This window comes from Argentina anserina, chromosome 4, assembly GCF_933775445.1.
Source record: "Argentina anserina chromosome 4, drPotAnse1.1, whole genome shotgun sequence".
NCBI lineage: Eukaryota > Viridiplantae > Streptophyta > Magnoliopsida > Rosales > Rosaceae > Argentina > Argentina anserina.
The window spans coordinates 9,855,065-9,867,673 of record NC_065875.1 but is presented as its reverse complement, the minus strand read 5'-3'; positions in this window follow the sequence as shown (position 1 = coordinate 9,867,673).

Sequence of the window (12,609 nt, the reverse complement as noted above, 5' to 3'; positions counted from 1 at the left end):
CCTCATTAAATTTGCTGCATGCCTTCTTTGACTTTCTTACCTCTTCTCATGTAATTTTCTGCATGCCTTCTTTGACATTGTTTGGTGCAGGGATTTATGGATATTTTGATACATATCTGTGCTCTATATGTAGGAGAAATAAGGTCCCAAGTTTCCCTCGTAGCCCTTGGATCAAAAGCAAATCAATGGCTGAGATAATTCCGTCGAGCTCACTGGACCTCCGAGTAATGATTCGGTCATATCTCCCTGTAGGAATAAGATATTGATTTGATTCCAAATCCTACATAAACTAGACTCAAAATCCTTTTTATCCATATAAGGTACGTCTTCTAACGCAATCGGAGCTATCCAGGGGAGCCCGTCGAAGTTGGACTATGATTCTTGACAACATTTTGATTTCTTGCATGGATTGGGCTTTTAAGTGTATTTTCTTCTCTTTCCTTGTGGAACTAGGATTGCTTTCCTTCTCCAACATGGATTTGTATTTCCTAATAAGAATAAGTATGTTAGAAACAAAGAAATACGAAAGGATGAATCCTACTCGAACAAGGAATCATATCTCAACAAGGATTATTAACAATTAGCACGATTTCATCATCAATTCATTCATAATTGATATAAGCTCTACCTGGACACTTATTCATACAAAAGAAACTAAAACATACTAAATAAGAGGTAACAAAGACTAAGAATAGGACATAAACGCATTAAGAACGTCACACTTTGTGCTCCTATCAAGCGGAACTATTCATTTCACCTCCCTCAACAATTGGAAAAGTGATAGATCGTTGGTTAGAACGTCTATAATAAACCCTGTAAAACATCATCGTTAGTATAGAATAAGCAGGGATCGTTCAGTCCGGGGAATCAAATGGGACTCAAAACTTATCATGTTATTGCGGGGTTTTGAGATTGATTATAAAACTACTACTGGAAATAATTCCTAAATTACTTATATACAATTGATCTACCACTCATCACATTACCAAACACGAAATCTACTCATGAACATGTAAGACATGCAGAAAACAACTAAGAGGCAGCAATTATATTTCGAATTAATCCAAGTTCATCCTAATTCCAATTCTAATTAGAGCCCGAAGCAGTTCATCTAATCGTTAAGACTTCATAATTATTTAGAAATAACGAAGCGTTCAATCCTAAACATATGCTAAAAAGAGTCTAACTTCACGAAGCGTATTAATTAAACACAAAGAAATACATAAACACATTAAGTCGAATATATAAACATGCATGGCGTTACTCATCATGTTTAAGCATGCAAATTCCTAGAACTATCACAGCCCTATATAAGAGGCAATAATTGAGACACGAAGCGCATAACTCGATTAAATACTCCTTTGGTGAATGAATACGCAACCCAAGAAGAGTCATGGCTGTGGCTTCCTCAAGTATTGATTTAGATGCACAAGTTCAAAGAATTAATCAAAATAAAACCTAAATATAAATCGAAAACCCTACTGCCCCTAATCATTATACACGGCATCCATACATAAACATGAGTTTATACAATCAAAACATAAAACTAAACAAGTATAAAATTATGTTCTTCATATATATAACTGAAAAATACATTCAATAATCCATACATAGAAATCGTAAAAATCATAAAACCAAAGAGTAAAATACAAGCCATGGATGAATCACACTTTAGAAACCTTGAAGGATTCGGCAAGGATGATGAATTCGATTATGGAGGATGGAAGGGATGAACACAGTTTGTGGTGGTGATGGATGGTGCTTGTGGCTTGAATTTTCTATATGTATTTTGGTGGAGGTTCGGCTTAGCTTTTTGAATGAGAGGTGATACCAATGTGTAGGAATGACATGCTATTTATAGAGGAATAGGTGAGAGGGGCTACATGGTAATGGGTTGATTCTCTATTTCTTTTTTTTTTCCTTCTCGATTGAATGATGATCATCTTTGTTGGTCACATGCATTCTCCTTTCTTCTAGGCCACATGCATTCTTCCGAATTATCTCTTTGTTTTCTCCTTCATTTTTCTTCTTTTGTTTTCTTCTTTTCTTCTTCTTTCCTTTTAATTGCCGGATGAACCTTCCCTCCTTTAGGCTGCATACTTCCTTTTCATCTTATTCAGAAAATAAATTATTTCTTTACTTTTTCTCATTTTGTTTCCTTGTTCTCCTCTTTCTTTTCATAATTTCCGAGTCTTTATCTCACATTTAATTCGGAAAATAAGAAAACAAAATAATAAATATAAATCACAAATGTTATAGAAATGTCAAATAGTAAAAATCCTAACCCAACTAGGTTTCCTAGTTCAACAACGAATACTACTTTATAATACTCTCGACAATTACTGCGTTTTACAACCGTCTTAGCACCAAAATGCAAATAACGACAGCGTAGACTCCTAACCCGACTCAATGACTCAATACTACAATAATAAGGGCTAGTAAAGTACAAATGGAGTTTCTTTTGAGTATCTTTTCAATTCTTGTTTGAGTATCTTTATGTGTGGCTTTCTGATGCGAGTTTCTTTTGATTTTGAGAATGTTTCCAGTGCGGACCTGTGTTTCTTTCAAACTGAGTATCTTTGTATCGTTTGAGTATCTTTCCAACTCCAATTTGAATATCTTTTCAGTTCTCGTTTGAGTATCTTTCTGTACGGCTTTCTGATACGAGTTTGGATTGAATTTGAGTGTTTCCAGTGTGGGCTTGATATCTTTCTATCATTTGAGTATCTTTTCAATTCTCATTTAAGTATCTTTTCAGTTCTCGTTTGAGTATCTTTCTGTACGGCTTTCTGATGCGAGTTTATTTTGAATTTGAGAGTGTTTCCAGTGTGGGCGTGTGTTTCAATCAAACTGAGTATCTTTCTATCGTTTGAGTAAATTTCCAATTCCAATTTGAGTATCTTTTCAATTCTCGTTTGAGTATCTTTATGTGTAGATTTCTGTAGCGAGTTTATATTGAATTTGAGAGTGTTTCCAGTGTAGGCGTGTGTTTCTTCAAACTGAGTATCTTTCTATCGTTTGAGTATCTTTCCAATTCCAATTTGTGTATCTTTTCAATTCTCGTTTGAGTATCTTTCTGATGCGAGTTTCTATTGAATTTGAGTGTGTTTCCAGTGTGGGCGTGTGTTTCTTACAAACTGAGTATCTTTCTATCGTTTGAGTATCTTTCCAACTCCAATTTGAATATCTTTTCAGTTCTCGTTTGAGTATCTTTCTGTACGGCTTTTTGATACGAGTTTCGATTGAATTTGAGAGTGTTTCCAGTGTGGGCTTGTCTTTCTTTCAAATTGAGTATCTTTCTATCATTTGAGTATCTTTCCAAGTCCAATTTGAGTATCTTTTCAATTCTCGTTTGAGTATCTTTATGTGTTTCTTTCTGATGTGAGTTTCTTTTGAATTTGAGAGTGTTTCTAGTGTCGGCGTGTGTTTTATTGAAATTGAATATCTTTCTATCGTTTGAGTACATTTCCATTTCCAATTTTAGTATGTTTTCCTTTCTCGTTTTTTATTGTTATGAGTTGCTTTCTGATGCGAGTTTCTATTGATTTTGAGAGTGTTTCCAGTGTGCACGTGTGTTTCTTTCAAACTGAGTATCTTTCTATCGGTTGAGTACCTTCCCAATTCCAATTTGAGTATGTTTTCAATTCTCATTTGAGTATCTTTCTGTACGGTTTTCTGATGCGAGTTTCTTTCGATTTTGAGAGTGTTTCTAGTGTGGGCGTGTGTTTCTTTCAAACTAGGTTTATTTCGATCGTTTGAGTATCTTTCCAATTCAATTTGAGTATCTTTTCAATTCTCGTTTGTGTATCTTTCTGTACGTCTTTCTGATGTGAGTTTTTATTGAATTTGAGAGTGTTTCCAGTATGGGCGTGTGTTACATTAAAACTGAGTATCTTTCTATCGTTTGAGTACATTTCCAATTCCAATTCGAGTATTTTTTCAATTCATGTTTGAGGATCTTTATGTGTAGATTTCTTATGCGAGTTTATATTGAATTTTAGAGTGTTTCCAGTGTGGGCATGTGTTTCTTTTTATCGTTTGAGTATCTTTTCAATTATCGTTTGAATATCTTTATGTACGGCTTTCTGATGCGAGTTTCTATTAAATTTGAGAGTGTTTCCAGTGTGGGCGTGTGTTTCTTTCAAACTGAGTATCTTTCTATCGTTTGAGTATCTTTTCAATTCTCATTTCAGTATCTTTTCAGTTCTCATTTGAGTATCTTTCTGTACGGCTTTCTGATGCGAGTTTCTTTTGAATTTGAGAGTGTTTCCAGTGTGGGCGTCTGATTCATTCAAACTAAGTATCTTTCTATCGTTTGAGTATCTTTTCAATTCTCATTTAAGTATCTTTTCAGTTCTCATTTGAGTATCTTTCTGTACGGCTTTCTGATGCGAGTTTCCTTTGAATTTGAGAGTGTTTCCAGTATGGGCGTGTGTTTCATTCAAACTGACTATCTTTCTATCGTTTGAGTACCTTTCCAATTCCAATTTAAGTATCTTTTTAATTCTCGTTTGAGTATCTTTCTGTACGGATTTCTGATTCGAGTTTCTATTTAATTTGAAAGTGTTTCCACTGTAGGCGAGTGTTTCTTACAAACTGAGTATCTGTCTATCGTTTCAGTATCTTTCCAATTCCAATTTGAGTATATTTTCAATTCTCGTTTGAGTATCTTTCTATACGGCTTTCTAATGCGAGTTTCTTTTGAATTTGAGAGTGTTTCCAGTGTGGGCGTGTGTTACATTCAAACTGAGTATCTTTCTATCGTTTGACTACCTTTCCAATTCCAATTTGAGTATCTTTTCAATTCTCGTTTGAGTATCTTTCTGTACGGCTTTCTGATTAGAGTTTCTATTGAATTTGCGTGTGTTTCCAGTGTGGGCGTGTGTTTCTTACAAACTGAGTATCTGTCTATCGTTTCAGTATCTTTCCAATTCCAATTTGATTATCTTTTCAATTCTCGTTTGAGTATCTTTCTGTACGGCTGTCTAATGCGAGTTTCTTTTGAATTTGAGAGTGTTTCCTGTATGCGCGTGTGTTTCTTACAAACTGAGTATATGTCTATCGTTTGAGTCTCTTTCCAATTCCAATTTGAGTATCATTTCAATTCTTGTTTGAGTATCTTTCTGTACGACTTTCTGGTGCGAGTTTCTTTTGAATTCGAGAGTGTTTCCTTTGTGGGCGTGTGTTTCTTTCAAACTGAATATCTTTCTATCGTTTGAGTATATTTTCAATTCTCGTTTGAATATGTTGTCAATTCTCATTTGAGTATCTTTCTATACGGTTTTCTGATGCGAGTTTCTTTTGATTTTGAGAGTGTTTCTAGTGTGGGCGTGTGTTTTGATGAGTGCTCGATTACTCGACATCAATATTTAACCCTGAACACATCATAGTAGTATAAAGCAAGAGGGTATCGTTCACAAACCGGGGATCCAGCCAGGGCTTAGGATCACAATACTTACACGAATTCATAAAGGTTTTAAGGTTTGAGATAGATTTTGGATTGAATCATAAAAACAGTAAATAAAACCTAAACTAATATATACATGTGATCAACCAACCAACACATAAACAATCACCAAAACAAATCACATAGAGGGAATCGAAACAAGCTTCATGTCTTTCTTATAGCATCATGCCGAGACTATGCAATAAATCACCAAGGTGATCGGTTCGATTACTCGACATCAATATTTAACCCTGAACACATCATAGTAGTATAAAGCAAGAGGGTATCGTTCACAAACCGGGGATCCAGCCAGGGCTTAGGATCACAATACTTAACACGAATTCATGAAGGGTTTTAAGGTTTGATATAGATTTTGGATTGAGTCATAAAAACAGTAAATAAAACCTAAACTAATATATACATGTGATCAACCAACCAACACATAAACAATCACCAAAACAACTCACATAGAGGGAATCGAAACTAGTTCTACAACTTCTCATTGAGTCATGCCGAGACTATGTAATGAGCAACCAAGGATGGATCATGCATTTAGGGCTCTAAGCAGTAACCTAAACACATAGACACTTAACACATTCAATCACAACCAAGCAGCCATAATCGAAATTCTAACATGTTCATCTTAATCATGTAATCCCAAAGCCATGCACATTGAATTCATCAAGTATGTCACTTACTTAACCAACAACCATGCAATTCGAAAATCACATAAACAAGAATAACCATGTTCTTAGCATAAGTCTTTAATCCAACAACCTAAATATCATGCTACAAGCATAGTCATAACACTTAGAAATCGAAAATTGATCACACATGTATTCGGCAGAAACCAAAAACCGAAAATCATAAAACCAAAACATAATTTTCGAATCCTCTATATAAATTGAATCAAGTAGCTATTTCATAGACAAAATTGATACAAGACTACTCTAAGCAAATCGCAAGCTTCATCCAAGAACAAGAACAAAACCAAAACCGAATTTAAACAAGAGTGAATCATGGTTACACTTTATAAATCAAGCAATCCACAAGTGTAGCCGAGACTTCTATGGATGGAACCTCCTTCACAAGCGTGTTTGAAGGCTATTGATAGGTGAGGAATGATGGAATCGGTTTTAGGCTTTCTTGGAATGGTGAAGGATGAATTCGGCAGAGCTTATGGCTGTGTTTGTGTGTAGGGCTGATGATGTTGCTGAATGGAGAGGCCGGCCTCTATATATAGAGGTGTAGGAAGCCTTCTCGCCGTGCCATAAGGAAATAGAATCCAATTGGGAAACTGAAATCCTCTTTAATATGGATTTTGATTTATGTACTCCAAATCCAACTTGATGTAGGAAACCAAGTCCAATAGGGAGATCACTCAAGGGCTGCACGGCAACAATCTTGGTCCAACTAGGAGTAGCTAGGCCGGCCTCCTCTTCTCCTTGTTCAACTCGAATATGATTTCCTTGTTCAACTAGGAATGCAACTCGGCAACTCTTCTTCCTTTCCAAATATGATTTGTCTTTCCTGAAAAGAAATCGTCGATTAAGGAATAGGAAAGAATGAAAATAGGAAAGTAGAGTCCTAGTCGAGTAAGGAATCCTAGTTCAATCAGGAGTTCTAACACTTAGCACAATTTCATCATCAAATCATCTCAATTCGAAATAGCTCTCCTTAGAACATACATATGACAAATATGAACCTAAAACAACTAAATAAGAAGTAACAAAGCATAAGAATAGGGCATATAAACATTAAGAACGTCACACTTTGTGCTCCTATCAACAACCCCACACTTAGACTTTGCTAGTCCCTTAGCAAACACTAAAAAGAAAAATCAAAACATAAAACAAACTCAAAGCAACTAAAATTAACGACACAACACTAATGCCTTCAACATTTTGTCTCAGAGATCTTTAAACTCATAGCATCAAGAATAACACTCACTCAGAATAGATAGGATGAATTCAATGGTTAATAAACATGAGATTTCGTTTAACAAGTAAGACATGGCAGAAACAAAGGTGATATTAAGCTCAACATGTTCAAAACAAGTTCAAATTCAACTCACAAAGGATATGCACTCCAAATCTTTTCTCTCAAGAACATGGCATATGCTTAAAAGCTTTTCACACACAAGAGTTATGAACATAGTGAAAATCGAAAAAAAACCTCATGAAAGATACCAATCATATGCACAAATGAACCCAAACCATATGCTTACTTATGAAACAAACTCCACAAATCAAGGGCTACTCATTTTAAGAATCATGCAGATCTTTAGAAAAGGGATAGGCTTAGGCTCGGCATGGATATATTTTCAAGGTAAAGGAATCACAAGGGTCATCCTCAAGACTTAGCAGAGCAAAACATCCACCTTATGTCGCCATACTCCATAAAACAAGGGCCAAATATCATCATGTTGGACCCATTCTTCACTTTATACATTGTGAAAACGAACAAAGGCTAAAGTATAACATTATTGAGCCTTCAACAAATACATCACAACTCCAAATTCACATAAATCAATGTCATGCCGAGATCTTTCATCATACTTTTCATTTTTTTTTCTTTTCTTGCCGTGTATCTATGAATCTTTTCTTTTCTCACGGCATCAAGATATTTTTCTTTCTTTTCATACTCTTTTTCACGGCATAGATACATACAATAGCATAACCCCACACTTGAATCAAATCATCACTCCATATTACATCCAAGAATCGGCTCTGCCAAGCCTCAAAGACAAGGTAGAGATATAACTACACTAAGCAAGGATATAACATGTTGGTAATGAAAGAAAAGGCTTAACGTAGGCTCAAAGGGGTAAACACTAAGGTGTCCCAAGCAGGCTCAAATAGGGATACGGCTTTTTGGCTTTAAGTGGTGGAAATCCTAAAAAGATCCAACAATCCTTTTCAAAATCAGAGTATATTATGACATAAAGCTTCGAAAGTTTCACAAAGTAAGTTCTAGCATTCTCTAGTTCATTGCAAATCTATGGCATATGAATTGATCAAAATAGATGTAATGAGGTTATAAAGCCAAGAAACGATAGAATAAACTCTCCAAAGAAAGGCACATATATATGGCTCGGATCTCACTTAGGGTTACATGAATTCAAACAAGTAAGGAACATGCTCATTCTGTACCTAAGTTTCAAAATCCTCATCTACTACATGTTCGTACAAAATCTACACATCGATTAACCATCAAATAACAATGAAGTTCATTCCAATATCATGATCATCTATCAACCATAAATTCAAAGATCAACTCATCCTAGACAGTTAAAGGCATACCTAGGACTCAAAGCAAAAACAAAACAACTAAACAACTTAAAAATCGAAAAACAGAACCAAAATGACACTAAAAATCGAAAATCAAAACAACAAAATTGAAACACATAGCATCAAACAATAGAATTCAACGAATGATGTATACCCCACCCCACACTTAAAACTTACATTGCCCTCAATGTACAATATGATAAGCAACGAAAATTAGAAAGAGTTTAAGGGATAAGAAAATGCAAACACTCGTTGATGGCTCCTTCATTGGCTTAAGTTTAGAGTCTATAGCCTAGACTATCTCCAAAGCATCACTTGCTTGCCGTAGGATCAAGGAGAGACGTCTCCTCCACATTGTGTTCCACGAAATTGTCATAGTACGGCTTCAAGCGATGTCCATTGACCGTGAATTCCTTTCCATGCACCATACTTTTGATCTGAATAGCACCAGAAGGAAAAACATTAGTAACAACAAACGGTCCAAGCCACCTAGAACGGAGCTTGCCCGGAAACAATCTAAGTCGAGAATTAAACAAAAGAACTTTCTGCCCAACGACAAAGTGTTTCTTCCTAATCATGCGGTCATGGAATGTCTTAGTCTTCTCCTTGTAAACCATTGCCGAATCATAGGCCTCATTTCGAATCTCTTCAAGCTCATGCAATTGCAATTTCCTATGTAATCCGGCCTCATCAATGTCCATGTTAAAATTCTTTACAGCCCACCATGCACGATGTTCAAGCTCCACGGGAAGATGGCACGCCTTGCCATAGACTAATCGAAATGGTGACATGCCTAGGGGAGTCTTGTATGCCGTCCTATAGGCCCAAAGAGCATCATCCAATCGTTGAGACCAATCCTTGCGTGATGGTCCAACAGACTTCTCTAAAATTCTCTTGATCTCACTATTAGATAACTCCACTTGTCCACTTGTTTGGGGGTGATAAGGCGTAGCAACCTTATGCTTAATTCCATACTTCTTCAATAACGCCTCAATGGTCCGGTTGCAAAAGTGAGATCCTCCATCACTAATGATAACTCTCGGCATACCAAACCTAGAGAAAATGTTAGAACGAAGGAAATCTGCAACAACTCGAGAATCATTAGTCCGGGTGGCCTTTGCTTCCACCCATTTCGAAACATAGTCAACACAAACGAGTATGTATAAGAAACCATTTGAGCTAGGAAAAGGTCCCATGAAATCAATACCCCAACAATCAAAAATTTCGACATATATAATCGGTGTCATAGGCATTTGATCTCTAGATCCTAAGTTTCCCATGCGTTGGCATCTATCACAAGTCATGCAAAAATGATAAGCATCTTTAAAAATTGTAGGCCAAAAGAAACCACATTCGAGCACCTTAAGAGCAGTCCTACGTGAACCAAAATGTCCTCCACAAGATTCAGAATGGCAAAAAGTAAGTATAGAATGATGTTCATGTTCAGGGACACACCTCCTAATGATTTGATCAACACAATGTTTCCACAAGTATGGTTCATCCCAAACATAATACTTAGCTAATGCCTTGAGTCTATTCTTTTGTGCATGCGATAATGTATCAGGAAATTGCTTAGAAACAAGATAATTGACAATATCTGCATACCATGGCTCACTTACCTCAACTCGAAAGAGTTACTCATCCGGAAAGCTCTCTTGGATGGCCAAGGGCTCGGCATCTCTCACCAACCGACTCAAATGATCCGCCACAACATTGTCACATCCCTTCTTGTCCTTGATCTCGAGATCAAACTCTTGGAGTAGAAGAATCCATCGAATCAATCTCGGTTTGGCATCCTTCTTTGTCATTAAATACTTCAAAGCTGCATGGTCAGTGTAAACAATAACTTTAGATTGAAGTAAGTAAGAACGAAACTTATCTAGAGCAAAGATCACGGCAAGAAGTTCTTTTTCAGTGGTGGTGTAGTTTTGTTGAGCATCATTGAGCGTTCGTGAGGCATAGTAGATGGCGTAGGGCTGCTTGTCCTTCCTCTGCCCTAGCACGGCTCCAACTGCATAGTCGGAGGCATCACACATCAACTCGAATGGCAAGGACCAATCCGGCGGTGCCATGATCGGTGCTGAAGTTAGAAGCTTCTTCAAGGTCTCGAATGCATGCTTGCAATCATCATCAAAGTTGAATGGGACGTCTTTTTGAAGCAATGAACTCATTGGTCTCGCAATCTTGGAAAAATCTTTGATAAACCTACGATAGAAACCTGCATGTCCAAGAAACGATCGAACATCCCTCACACTTGTGGGGAGGGGTAAGTGACGCACAAGATCTATTTTAGACTTATCAACCTCAATTCCTCTAGATGAAACAATATGACCTAAGACAATGCCTTGCGTGACCATAAAGTGACATTTTTCCCAATTCAAAACCAAGTTAGTCTCTTCACAACGTTTAAGCACCAGTTCAACATTTTCTAAACAAGTTTCGAAGTCTTCACCATAGACAGAAAAATCATCCATGAAAACTTCAATTTTGGAACCAATATACTCGGAGAAAATGTGATACATACAACGTTGAAACGTACCTGGGGCGTTGCATAAACCAAAAGGCATGCGACGATAGGCAAACGTACCAAAAGGGCATGTGAATGTAGTCTTCTCTTGATCTTCTTCCGCAACACTTATTTGGTTGTATCCACTATATCCATCAAGGAAACAATAAAAAGAGTGACCAGCTAACCTCTCAAGCATTTGATCAATGAATGGCAATGGCATGTGGTCCTTCCTTGTTGTCGCATTGAGCTTCCTATAGTCAATACAAACTCTATGTCCGGTCACTGTCCTTTGAGGCACCAACTCGTTGTCCTTGTTCTTCACCACCGTGATGCCTGACTTCTTTGGCACAACTTGAATGGGAGAGATCCACCTACTGTCCGAGATGGGGTAGATCACGCCACAATCATGCAACTTGGTGATTTCATCCTTGACAACTTGCATCATTGGTGGATGAAGGCGTCTCTGACCTTCCTTAGTTGGTTTGGCACCATCTTCTAGCAATATTCGATGCACACACATGGTAGGGCTGATTCCCTTGATGTCGGCTAAGGTCCATCCTATCGCCGTCTTGTGTCTTTTCAACACTTCAATCAATCTCTCTTCTTGCTCCTCATTTAGTGCAGATGAAATGATCACGGGCAATGTATCCTCTTCTCCTAAAAACGCATACTTCAAGTGGTCCGGAAGAACCTTAAGATCAAGCTTCGGAGCTTGCACCACAGAAGGAAGATTCTTGTTAGTAGTTAAGAGAATTGGACTAGGAGAGACAAAACTTACCTCACTTGCAACCTCAAGGGAGGTCACGTTTTCATGAATGAAGGATGGCACGGCCTCCTTAGCTTCTAGCACCGAAATGTTTGAGCTATCACTTGTAAATCCGGCCCCTTGGGCATTGGTGAGTGCCAACTCGTCATTTGTCAAGGTATCTAGATAGTTATCTGCAAGGGAATCAAGTATGTCAACTGAAAAACAATCACTTAACTCCGAAAGAGGATACCTCATAGCTTCAAAGATGTTGAAGCTAATCACTTCACCATCAAACTCGAAGGTGAGTGATCCACTAAACACATCTATTTTTGTTCGTGCAGTCCTCATGAAGGGGCGGCCCAACAAGATAGGAACCTCCTTGTCATCTGCCTCCGTTGGCTCCATGTCAATGACATAGAAGTCGGCAGGAAAGATCAAACTCGATACCTGCACAAGAACATCTTCAACATAGCCCAAAGGGACTTTGTTGGAACAATCAGCCAATCGAATCACAACATTATCACGTTTCAAATCACCTAGACCTAGGTTCTCATAGATATAGTGCGGCATTACATTGATAGATGCACCTAAGTCTAACATTATCTTTTCAAATGTC